General features: G+C 39.6%; 1 pseudogene; it reads right to left on the bottom strand.

The window, feature by feature from the left end:
- The window catches only part of LOC107484074 (phosphomevalonate kinase, peroxisomal-like), a 27,733-nt pseudogene extending 14,589 nt beyond the window's left edge, over positions 1 to 13,144 (bottom strand).
- Positions 13,145 to 13,770: the final 626 nt, after the last annotated feature.

The following is a 13,770-nucleotide window of genomic DNA, read 5'->3' on the forward strand; positions in this document are numbered from 1 at the left end:
TCCTCTTGTTCTGATGCCGCGCGGTCATTGTTGGAGGGGTCGTCCGCCATGGTAGAGGGATGACTTCCAGATCCCCGGCAACGGCGCCAATGTTCCGGGGGTTACCTGAAACGTGCAACTCGGTCGTCTTAGAGAGGCCCGAGGTGGGGGGATTGATGACCCGAGCTTAATGTGCAGAGTGGTTGGTGGTTGTACCTGCAATGACACTCCGATGCTTAAGTTAGCATGGGTCCAAGCAGATATTTGAGTGGAATTAGAGTGTTGTTACTATTATCCACTATATCATTGGATCACAAATTGTTTTAAAATAAATAAATAAAGATCACATTAACTGATTTAAATGGTTATTAATAACTACTCTTCAACTACCCACTTCACTTCACTGCAGATGAAAAGGTTTTTTTGGAGTTGGTTCTCGATTTTCCACTGACTGCAATCTCTGTTAGAGATGAAATACTTCATACTGTGTGTACAACAAGAAAGTGATGTTATGAATGATACAGCTAAGGCTAGTAATCAATACAAATAGTTATATTTATACCTGTAGTTGGAATGCCTGGCTCTCTCTCCAGCAATCACACCTCTGGTTGAGTGCAGCTCCTACAACAAAAACTCAATCAGTTGATTACAACAATATTTTTATAAAATGATTGATCCAAGTGCTTTTTCAATCAAAGTGTGTTAATGTTATGTACCTTTTTTGTATCATCTAAAACAGCCTTGAAGAAGGGCACATTTGTGTTCCCATCACCAAATATGGTAACCTTGTCACTAGGAGGAGCATTTAAGGCTAGCTGAACAAGAGAAGAGAGAAAAATCTTCATGAAAAATTGCAGCAAATGCAGGGATATGGAATGCATTCGGCCTCAACCATCTGGCGAATTTTGAGTTTGTGTGCGTATAAATTGCGGCCATCCTCCAGGTCATATATTTGAACCTTGTTAGGGTCTGCTCCAAATTCAACTGGGATAAATCTCTGAAGAGACCAAAATAAAGAACACATCATTGAACATATCTTATAATTCAAATATTCAATAATACAATGACCATTGGCAATACATACCCACTTGCAGATCAGAAATGGTGGGAGCATATATCTTAATAAATGAAAATAGTAAGACTGTTGGTAACAGCTTTAGAAATGGATGCTCCAAAACTAAATTAACTAATTTCGCAAGAAATTGAAGCAGAACATTAGAAACGGCCTAAGAATAAGCATTTTAAGAGAATGTTAACAAATAAACATAAGGACTTGAAGGTTGAAAGGCTCATTATTTGACTGAAAAGCACAAGCATGTTTTCTTATGCCAAATTAATTTACCATTGATCTCTATGAATTTCGAGACCCTACAAGTCCATTCCACTTTCACACACATAAAAACTATTCCTAATTTCTCCTGAAGAATGAGGCTAACCCCAAAGAGACAACAACAACAACAATAGAAAGTCAAAATAGACAAAACAACAAACAAGTAGAATGCATATTCAACAAAGTCCATTCCAAAATATACCCAATATGATTCATTCAATGCTCAACAAATTGGAGTTCCTTCACATAAAGCTTGCCATCTCAGTGTCTGTAACAAAACCCTAAGTTGTTTTCAGAACAGAACAGATACAATGGCAAGAGGGAGAGACTGTACTCTTTATTCTTTAGTCATATTTTATCACTATTGAATTTTTCTTGACAATATTTTCTAACGAGGCAGTTTTCATGACAAAGGATATTGTACTATTTTTTTTTTTAATTAAAGTTTTTTCCATTGTATTTTTCTTTAGTAAAGTTTTAGTGAGGCATAATTCCAAATAGATATCTAAGAAGGAGTGTTGTGATATGGATGTCCATTTAATAATCTATAACTTTTTCACAATATGGGCAGCTCTAATTTTTCAATGGTGTAAGGCTCAAGTTTCTAAGATAGACTAAACTTAATGAAGTTTAAAAAATATGAACTTTGTACGTATATAAATAAGTAACATGGTATGAGACAGAACACACAATACTATGACAAAAACACTTCTTTCTATACATGTTCGCTCATTAATATATAAAAGATTGAATATATTATTATATTATCTCAGTTATATTGAGATAATTATATTAGAGAATACTAATACTAGAATTCTCTATTTATATTTTTTATTTTATATTTATTTTTTTATTTTCTATTAATTTATTTTACAATAAATATGTATTTTATTTGTTCAATTTGACAAGTTATCATTACTGGCATCCAAAGAACTTTCTTCTATCCCATCTTTTAGAAGGATAAATAGTTCTAACAAATGGATTACTAAATGACAGGAATATTAATTTGTATATTACCAATTTAATATCATAATTATTACGTAATGAGAGTCTAAATATATTACATATATAACAAATACACATTTCAAAATTGTACTGGAGGTCTCCGGTATGGGTTATAAGATAGATCGGCAACTTGCGAGTCGAGTCGATTGCCAGATTGTCTGACTGGAGTAATGGGAGGTGATACCTGCAAAGACACTCTGACGCTCAAGTCAGAATGGATCTGAGAGATATAAACTGTGTGGGAGGAATAACCTACTTGAGGGGGCCTCTGATTCCCTTTTGTATAGCTAGTAGTAGTTATCTCATTGTATCTTATCTGGCTAAGATAAAGGAGATATTCGAATTTGAATGTTGGTTAGAGATTGTAGGACCAGTTTGGGCCGTCATCATCTTATCTTATCTGGCTAAGATAAGGGAGGTATATGAATTCGAATGTTGGGTTAGGATATTAGAAGTTATTCATTCGTCTTTGAGTCATGAGGATGGCCCAATCTTCGGATTCCGAGTTTAGTGACCGTTCTGAGGAAGGACCCAGTGATTGGGGTCCGGAATAGTTGCCCCCGGAGCAAGAGAGCATGCTTGCTTGGTCTCAATGCTAAGTTGTTGGGGAACCCGGTTCTCTGTAGTTCGGGAGACTGTGAGAAGCCTGGAGAGGACGTCACGTCATTCTGCACCAATTGGCAGGATATTGATGAGTTCCGCTTTTCGCGAGTTGGAAAGTCATTAGCTTAGACCTTAATGCCGCTTTTGTTGACGAGTTTGGTTTTCTATTATCGAGATGCCATGAGGGGCCTAGAAAGGGCATGACATCATCCTGCGCCGATTAGCGGGATATTGGTGAGTTCGACCTTTCGCGACTTGGAAGAACGTCAGCTCATGCTTGTTTTGTGTGGCTTTTTTGGGCCGTTATTGTGAACTTATTTTAGGCCTCTTGGTTGGCCAATTTCAATACTTTGCTTATTTAGTTTATTTGGATATCTGTTTTGTTGGCCTTGAAGTTGATCAATTTCTAGGGGGAGCTGTTTAACTTATTTGGATATTCACCTTGTTGGCTTTGCGGGTGATCGATCATTGGGTCACCATTTTTTGTTATTTGGATTTTTGTTTGTTTATTTGGATATCTATTTCGTTGGCCTCGGGGTGATCGATCCCCGGGTCGCTTCTTTTTTGATATTTGGATACCCGTTTTGATATTTAGATATTCATTTCGTTGGCCTCGGGGTGATTGATTCACGGGTAGCCGTTTATTTATTTGTATATCAGTTTCGTTGTCCTCGAGTGGATCATTTTCTAGGTAGCTATATACTTATTTGGATATACATTTTGTTGTTTAGATATCCATTATGTTAGCCTCAGGGTGATTGATCTCCGGGGATTGCCGCTTTTAGTTCGTGCCGTTGGATGGGACAATGCTTTTGAAAGATGAATTTCATTTAAGATTTGAGTGGTGCACAAAAATGTGATCATTAACAATGGCGCCAAAGACTGGGAGCTCTCAAACATGAATCACACTTTGTCACAACTTCGCATAACTAACCAGCAAGTGCACTGAGTCGTCCAAGTAATACCTTACGTGAGTAAGGGTTGATCCCACGGAGATTGTTGGTATGAAGCAAGCTATGGTCATCTTGTAAATCTCAGTTAGGCGGATTCTAATGGTTATGATGGTTTTCGAATATAAAGATAAATAAAGCATAAAATAGAGATAGGGATACTTATGTAAATCATTGGTGGGAATTTCAGATAAGTGTACGGAGATGCTTTGTTCCTTCTGAATCTCTGCTTTCCTACTGCTTTCATCCAATCATTCTTACTCCTTTCTATGGCAAGCTGTATGTAGGGCGTCACCGTTGTCAATGCCTACTTCCCATCCTCTCAGCGAAAATGGTCCAAATGCTCTGTCACAGCACGGCTAATCATCTGTCGGTTCTCGATCATGTTGGAATAGAATCTAGTGATTCTTTTGCGTCTGTCACTACACCCAACACTCGCGAGTTTGAAGCTCATCACAGTCATCCCATCTCATATCCTACTTCGAATACCACAGACAAGGTTTAGACTTTCCGGATCTTAGGAATGGCCGCCAATAATTCTAGCTTATACCACGAAGATTCTGATTAAGAAATCCAAGAGATACGCGCTTGATCTAAGGTAGAACGGAAGTGGTTATTAGGCACACGTTCATGGGTGAGAATGATGATGAGTGGCACGGATCATCAATTCATCATGTTGAAGTGTAGCGAATATCTTAGAATAAGAATAAGTTGAATTGAATAGAAGAATAATAGTAAATGCATTAATACTCGAGGAACAGCAGAGCTCCACACCTTAATCTATGGTGTGTAGAAACTCCACCGTGAAAATACATAAGTGATGGTCCAGGCATGGCCGAATGGCCAGCCCCCATGAAGGTCTAAAATCACATACCAAGATCTCTAATACAATAGTAAAATGTTCTATTTATATTAAACTAGTTACTAGGGTTTACAGAAATAAGTCTTAGTGCAGAAATCCACTTCCGGGGACCACTTTGGTATGTGCTTGGGCTGAGCCTGAGCTTTAAACGTGCAGAGACTTCTCTTGGGGTTAAACGCCAAGTTGTAACGTGTTTTTGGAGTTTAACTCTGGTTTGTGACGTGTTTTTGGCGTTTTACTCCAGAATGCAGCATAGAGCTGGCGTTGAATGCCAGTTTGCATCGTCTAAACTCGAACAAAGTATAGACTATTATATATTGTTGGAAAGCCCTGGATGTCTACTTTTCAACGCAGTTGAGCGCGCGCCATTTGGAATTATTTAGCTCCAGAAAATGCATTTTGAGTGCAGGGAGGTCAGAATCCAACAACATCAGCAGTCGTTTTTCAGCCTGAATCAGATTTTTGCTCAGGTCCCTCAATTTCTGCCAGAAAATACCTGAAATCACAGAAAAACACACAAACTCATAGTAAAGTCCAGAAATGTAAATTTTGCATAAAAACTAATAAAAACATCCCTAAAAGTAGCTAGATCCTACTAAAAACTACCTAAAAATAATGCCAAAAAGCATATCAATTATCCGCTCATCACAACACCAAACTTAAATTGTTGCTTGTCCCCAAGCAACTGAAAATAAAATAGGATAAAAAGAAGAGAATATACTATAAATCCCAAAATATCAATGAATATTAGTTCTAATTAAATGAGCGGGACTTGTAGCTTTTTGCTTCTGAACAGTTTTGGCATCTCATTTTATCCTTTGAAGTTTAGAATGATTGGCATCCATAGGAACTCAGAGTTCAGATAGCGTTATTGATTCTCCTAGTTAAGTATGTTGATTCTTGAACACAGCTACTTTTATGAGTCTTGGTCGTGGCCCTAAGCACTTTGTTTTCCAGTATTACCACCGGATACATAAATGCCACAAACACATGACTGGGTGAACATTTTCAGATTGTGACTCAGCTTTGCTAAAGTCCCCAGTTAGAGGTGTCCAGAGCTCTTAAGCACACTCTTTTTGCTTTGGATCACGACTTTAACCACTCAGTCTCAAGCTTTTCACTTGGACCTGCATGTCACAAGCACATGGTTAGGGATAGCTTGATTTAGCCGCTTAGACCTGGATTTTATTTTCTTGGACCCCCTATCCATTGATGCTCAAAGCCTTGGATCCTTTTTACCCTTCCCTTTTGGTTTTAAGGGGCCATTGGCTTTTTCTGCTTGTTTTTTCTTTTTCTTTCTTTTTTTTTGCAAGCTTTGTTCTTCACTGCTTTTTCTTGCTTCAAGAATTAATTTTTTTTATTTTTCAGATCATCAATAACATTTCTCTTTTTCATCATTCTTTCAAGAGCCAACAATTTTAACATTCATAAACAACAAGATCAAAAATATGCACTGTTCAAGCATTCATTTAGAAAAAAAAAAGTATTGTCACCACATCAATATAATTAAACTAATTTCAAGGATGAATTTGAAACTCATGTATTTCTTGTTCTTTTGTATTAGAAACACTTTTCATTTAAGAAAGGTGAAGGATTCATGGAATTATTCATAGCCTTAAGACATAAATACTAGACACTAATAATCATGTAGTAAAGACACAAACATAGGCAAACATGAAGTTCAAAAACCAAAAAAACAGAGAGATAAGAACAAGGAAGTTAAGGAATGAGTCCACCTTAGTGATGGTGGCGCCTTCTTCTTGAAGGACCAATGGTGTTCTTAAGCTCCTCTATGTCTCTTCCTTGCCTTTGTTGTTCCTCCCTCATAGCTCTTTGATCTTCTCTAATCTCATGGAGAATGATGGAGTGCTCTTGGTGTTCCACCCTTAATTGGTTCATGTCATGACTCAATCCTTCTAGAGAAGTGTTGAGTTGTTCCCAATAGTTGTTTGAAGGAAAATGCATCCCTTGAGGCATCTCAGGAATTTCTTGATGATGAGCTTCCTCATGCGTCTCTTGAGATCCATGAATGGGCTCTCTTGTTTGCTCCATCCTCTTCTTAGTGATGAGCTTGTCCTCTTCAATGAGGATGTCTCCTTCTATGACAACTCCAGCTAAGTAGCATAGATGGCAAATGAGATGAGAAAAAGCTAGCCTTGCCAAGGTGGATGGCTTTTTGGCTACTTTGTAGAGTTCTAGAGAGATGACTTCATGAACTTCTACTTCCTCTCCAATCATGATGCTATGGATCATGATGGCCCGATCTACAGTTACTTCGAATCGGTTGCTAGTGGAAATGATGGAGCGTTGGATGAACTCCAACCATCCTCTAGCCACAGGCTTAAGGTCTAGTCTTCTTAATTGAATCGGCTTGCCTTTTGAGTCTCTTTTCCATTGAGCTCCTTCCATACATATGTCCATGAGGACTTGGTCCAACCTTTGATCAAAGTTGACCCTTCTAGTGTAGGGGCATGCGTCTTCTTAAATCATAGGCAAGTTGAATGCCAACCTTACATTTTCTGGACTGAAATCTAAGCATTTCCCCCGAACCATTGTAAGATAATTCTTTGGATTCGGGTTCATACTTTGATCATGGTTCCTAGTGATCCATGCATTGGCATAGAACTCTCGAACTATTAAGATTCTGACTTGTTGAATGGGGTTGGTATGAACTTCCCAACCTCTTCTTTGGATCTCATGTCGGATCTCCGGATACTCATTTTTCTTGAGCATGAAAGGGACCTTAGGGATCACCTTCTTCTTGGCCACAACTTAATAGAAGTGATCTTGATGGGCTTTTGAGATGAATCTCTCCATCTCTCATGACTCGGGAGTGGAAACTTTTTCCTTCCCTTTTCTCTTTCTAGAGGTTTCTCCGGCCTTAGGTGCCATTAATGGTTATGGAAAAACAAAAAAAAGCTATGCTTTTACCACACCAAACTTAGAAAGTTGCTCGTCCTCGAGCAAAAGAAGAAAGAATAAATGATGAAGAAGAAGAGATGGAGGAGTTTATATAGTGGAGGGAGAGGGGTTTATGGTTCGGTCATGTAGGGTGGGTTTGGGTGGGAAAGAGATTTTGATTTTGAAGGTAGGTGGGGTTTATGGGGAAGAGTGGATGGATGTGAGTGGTGAAAAGGTGATGGGGAAGAGTGATTGAGGTGATTAGTGAATGATGTTTGAGGAAGAATGTTATGAAAAGGTGTGACAGAGAGGGATAAGGTAGGTGGGGATCCTGTGGGGTCCACAGATTCTGAGGTGATCCTGTGGGGTCCACAAATCTTGAGGTGTCAAGGATTAATCATCCCTGCACCATTTAGGTGTGTAAAATGCCCTCTGTATGCAATCCTGGCATTTAACGCCAGACTGCTGCCTGTTTCTGGCGTTAAATGCCCAGATGTAGCCTGTTTCTGGTGTTTAACGCCAGCCTGATGCTTGTTTCTGGCGTTAAACGCCAGCTTGGTGCTTGTTTCTGGCGTTTAACGCCAGCTTTCCTCTAGGTGCAATCCTGGCGTTTAAACGCCAGACTGCTGCCTGTTTCTGGTGTTCAACGCCAGTTTCATGCTCTGTTCTGGCGTTAAATGCCAGCTAGATGCTCCTTACTGGCGTTTAAACGCCAATAAGCTCTTCCTCCATGGTGTGCTGTTTCTTCTACTGTTTTTGATTCTGTTTTTAATTTTTGCTGTTGTTTTGTGACTCCACATGATCATAGACCTAATAAAACATAAAAGAGCAATAGAAATATAGATAAATAAAAATTGGGTTGCCTCCCAATAAGTGCTTCTTTAATGTCAATAGCTTGACAGTGAGCTCTCATGGAGCTTCACATATGTTCAGAGCATTGTTGGGACCTCCCAACACCAAACTTAGAGTTTGAATGTGGGGGTTCAACACCAAATTTAGAGTTTGGTTGTCGCCTCCCAACACCAAACTTAGAGTTTGATTGTGGGGGCTTTGTTTGATTCTGTATTGAGAGAAGCTTATCGTGCCTCTTTTCCATGTTTACAGAAGGATAACCTTACGCTTTAAACACTAGGTAGTCCCCATTCAATTGAAGGACTAGTTCACCTCTGTCAACATCAATCACAGCTTTTGTTGTGGCTATGAAGGGTCTTCTAAGAATGATGGATTCATTCTCATCCTTCCCAATGTCTAAGATTATGAAATCAACAGGGATGTTAAGGCCTTTAACCTTCACTAACACGTCCTCTACCAATCCATAAGCTTGTTTTATTGACTTGTCTGCCATCTCTAATGAGATTCTTACAGCTTGTACCTCAAAGATCCCCAGCTTCTCCATTACGGAGAGTGGCATAAGATTTATACCTGACCCCAGGTCACACAGAGCCTTCTCAAAGGTCATGGTGTCTATGGTACAGAATATTAAGAATTTACCAGGATCTTGTTTCTTTTGAGGTAGAGTTTGCTGAACCCATGTATCTAGTTTACTAATGAGCAAGGGAGGTTCACCTTTCCAAGTCTCATTACCAAACAACTTGGCATTCAGCTTCATGATGGCTCCTAGATATTGAGCAACTTGCTCTTTAGTTACATCTTCATCCTCTTCAGAGGAAGAATAGTTCTCAGAGCTCATGAATGGCAGAAGGAAGTTTAATGGAATCTCTATGGTCTCTATATGAGCCTCAGATTCCTTTAGGTCCCCAATAGGGAACTCCCTTCTGTCTGGAGGACGTCCCATGAGGTCTTCCTCATTGGGATTCACGTCCTCCCCTTCCTCTTTGGATTCGGCCATATTGATAATATCAATGGCCTTGCACTCTCTTTTTGAATTCTCTTCTGTATTGCTTGGGAGAGTACTAGGAGGAGTTTCAAGGATTTTCTTACTCAGCTAACCCACGTGTGCCTCCAAATTTCTAATGGAGGACCTTGTTTTACTCATGAAACTTAAAGTGGCCTTAGATAGATCAGAGACTATGTTTGCTAAGCTAGAGAGGCTCTGCTCAGAGTTCTCTGTCTGTTGCTGAGAAGATGATGAAAAAGGCTTGCTATTGCTAAGCCTATTTCTTCCACCATTATTAAAGCCTTTTTGAGGCTTTTGTTGATCCTTCTATGAGAAATTTGGATGATTTCTCCATGAGGAATTATAGGTGTTCCCATAGGGTTCACCCATATAATTCACCTCTGCCATTGCAGGGTTCTCAGGATCATAAGCTTCCTCTTTAGAAGATGCCTCTTTAGTACTGTTGGATGCATTTTGCCATCCATTCAGACTCTGAGAAATCATGTTGACTTGCTGAGTCAACATTTTGTTCTGAGCCAATATGGCATTCAAAGCATCAATTTCAAGAATTTTCCTTTTCTGAGGTGTCCTATTACTCACAGGATTTCTCTCAGAGGTGTTCATGAATTGGTTATTTGCAACCATATCAATGAGTTCTTGAGCTTCTGCAGGCGTTTTCTCCGGTGAATGGATCCACCTGCAGAATGGTCCAGTGACATCTTAGAAAGCTAAGATAGACCATCATAGAATATATCTAAAATGGTCCACTCTGAAAGCATGCCAGAAGGACACTTTTTGGTCAACTGCTTGTATCTTTCCCAAGCTTCATCGAGGGATTCACCATCTTTTTACTTGAAGGTCTGAACATCCACTCTAAGCTTGCTCAGCTTTTGAGGAGGAAAGAACTTGGCCAAGAAGGTCGTGACCAGCTTATCCCAAGAGTCCAGGCTATCTTTAGGTTGTGAGTCCAACCATGTTCTAGTCCTGTCTTTTACAGTAAAAGGGAAAAGCATGAGCCTGTAGACTTCAGGATCTACTCCATTAGTCTTAACAGTATCACAGATCTGCAAGAATTTAGTTAAAAATTGATAGGGATCTTCTGATGGAAGTCCATGAAACTTGCAGTTCTGTTGCATTAGAGCAACTAGTTGAGGCTTCAGCTCAAAATTGTTTGCTCCAATAGCAGGGATTGAGATGCTTCTTCCATAAAAGTTGGAAGTAGGAGTAGTATAATCACCAAGCATCCTCCTTGCGCCTCCACCATTGTTATTGGGTTCGGCCATGTCTTCTTCTTTTTCGAGATTCTCTGTAAGGTTTTCTCTGAATTGTTATGCTTTAGCTTCTCTTAGCTTCTTCTTCAGGGTCTTTTCAAGTTCAGAATTTGCTTCAACAAGAATGTCCTTGTCCTTGCTCCTGCTCATATTAAAAAGAAGAGAACAAAAAAGGAAGAGGAATCCTCCATGTCACAGTATAAAGATTCCTTTATGTGAGTAGAAGAAAATAAGACTTATAATCATCAACAATGGCACCAAAGACTTGGAGCTCTCAAACGTGAATCACACTTTGTCACAACTTCGCACAACTAAACAACAAGTGCACTGGGTCGTCCAAGTAATACCTTACGTGAGTAAGGGTCGATCCTACGGAGCTTGTTGGTATGAAGAAAGCTATGGTCATCATGTAAATCTCAGTTAGGCGGATTCTAATGGTTATGATGGTTTTCAAATATAAAGATAAATAAAGCATAAAATAGAGATAGGGATACTTATGTAAATCATTGATGGGAATTTCAGATAAGTGTACGGAGATGCTTTGTTCTTTCTGAATCTCTGCTTTCCTACTGCTTTCATCCAATCATTCTTACTCCTTTCTATGGCAAGCTATATGTAGGGCGTCACCGTTGTCAATGGCTACTTCCCATCCTCTCAGTGAAAATGGTCCAAATGCTCTGTCACAGTAGGGCTAATCATCTGTCGGTTCTCGATCATATTGGAATAGAATCCAGTGATTCTTTTGCGTCTGTCACTACGCCCAACACTCGCGAGTTTGAAGCTCGTCACAGTCATCCCATCTCAGATCCTACTCTGAATACCACAGACAAGGTTTAGACTTTCCGGATCTTAGGAATAGCTGCCAATAATTTTAGCTTATACCACGAAGATTCTGATTAAGGAATCCAAGAGATACGCGCTCGATTTAAGGTAGAATGGAAGTGGTTGTCAGGCACGCGTTTATGGGTGAGAATGATGATGAGTGTGATAGATCATCACATTTATCATGTTGAAGTGCGGCGAATATCTTAGAATAAGAATAAGTTGAATTGAATAGAAGAATAATAGTAATTGCATTAATACTCGAGGAACAGCAGAGCTCCACACCTTAATCTATGGTGTGTAAAAACTCCACCGTTGAAAATACATAAGTGATGGTCCAGGCATGGCCGAATGGCCAGCCCCCATTAAGGTCTAAAATCGCATACCAAGATCTCTAATACAATAGTAAAAAGTTTTATTTATATTAAACTAGTTACTAGGGTTTACAGAAATAAGTCTTAGTGCAGAAATCCACTTCCGAGGCCCACTTTGGTATGTGCTTGGGTTGAGCTTGAGCTTTACACGTGCAGAGGCTTCTCTTGGGGTTAAATGCCAAGTTGTAACATGTTTTTGGCGTTTAACTCTGGTTTGTGACGTGTTTCTGGCATTTTACTCCAGAATGCAGCATGGAACTGGCGTTGAACGCCAGTTTGCGTCATCTAAACTCGAACAAAGTATGGACTATTATATATTGCTGAAAAGCCCTGAATGTGTACTTTCCAACGCAGTTGAGAGCACTCCATTTGGAGTTCCGTAACTCCAGAAAATCCATTTTGAGTGTAGGGATGTCAGAATCCAATAGCATCAGCAGTTTTTTTTCAGCCTGAATCAGATTTTTGCTCAGGTCCCTCAATTTCAGCCAGAAAATACTTGAAATCACAAAAAATACACAAACTCATAGTAAAGTCCAGAAATGTGAATTTTGCATAAAAACTGATAAAAACATCCCTAAATGTAGCTAGATCCTACTAAAAACTACCTAAAAATAATGCCAAAAAGCATATAAATTATCTGCTCATCATTGAGCCTCATAAAAACCTCCCGATGTTGGTCAGAAAGAGTGCCCGGTAAGAAAATATATGATTAAACAACTTAAGCAATAAATGAAAGTGAAAAAGGCAAAAAATAAAGGGTAAAGAGATAGTTTTAAACGACCTCGATCTTGTTGCTTTGGAAAGATGTTTCTACATATAATAGCACCGTAAGTTGGTGGCATTCCAGATCTCAGGAGTTCGGTCCCATCTAGTCTTTTGAACCTATAGACTCCTTTTTCGATTATCGTCTTGATTTGGTAGGTACCGTGCTGCAATTGTACCTTTGGCTTATTCTTTGTTTTAGGGCTAGCTCCCGTACGGATGCTATGCTCCTGACCTCATCTACAAGATCTTGCTCTACTTCTTTGTCATTTCCTCCCATAGTTCTGAGCAGGTTGGGGTCTTGGCATGTATCGAGGTCGGCGAGGAAGATGCCTGCCGGGTCTCGAGATCTCTTGCGGAGAGCGAAGCTGGTGTTGTCGCACTCTACCGCGACTTTCCAGTCCCAGTGTATCATTTCAATGGTGTCATTATTGGCTTGGAATTTCATGATTAGGAACATGGTGAAGATGACGGCGGATAGGTCATTGATCGTCTTTCTTTCGAGGATGTTGTTGTAGGCAGTAGAGTCCTTGAGGGCCACGAATTCAGAGAGGATGGTCTTCCTCTAGCTTTTGATTCCAATGGTTAGTGGTAATACTATGGAACCATCTGGTTTAAGGAAGTTGTCTCCGAGTCTGGTCACTCCATTGCGGTGGGTTTATAGGTTTTCGTTTCGGAGCAATGGGGGGTGTTACCTGCAAAGACACTCCGACGATCAAGTCAAAATGGATCTGAGAGGTATAAAATGTGTGGGAGGAATGACGTACCTGAAGGGGCCTCTGGCTCCTCTTTATATAACTAGTGGTAGTTATCCCATCTTATCTTATCTGGCTAAGATAAGGGAGATATTCGAACTCAAATGTTGGTTAGAGATTATAGAATCGGTTTGGGCTGTCATCATCTTATCTTATCTTATCTGACTAAGATAAGGGAAGTATTTGAATTCGAATGTTGGGTTAAGATATTGAAAGTTATTGATCCGTTTTTGGGCCATGAGGATGACCCAATCTTCGAATTGCCGAGTTTGATGACCATTCCGAGAAAGGACCCGAAGATCAGGCCCAGAACAAAAAT

The sequence above is a fragment of the Arachis duranensis genome, chromosome 4 (genome assembly GCF_000817695.3).
Source record: "Arachis duranensis cultivar V14167 chromosome 4, aradu.V14167.gnm2.J7QH, whole genome shotgun sequence".
NCBI classification, from domain to species: Eukaryota; Viridiplantae; Streptophyta; class Magnoliopsida; order Fabales; family Fabaceae; genus Arachis; species Arachis duranensis.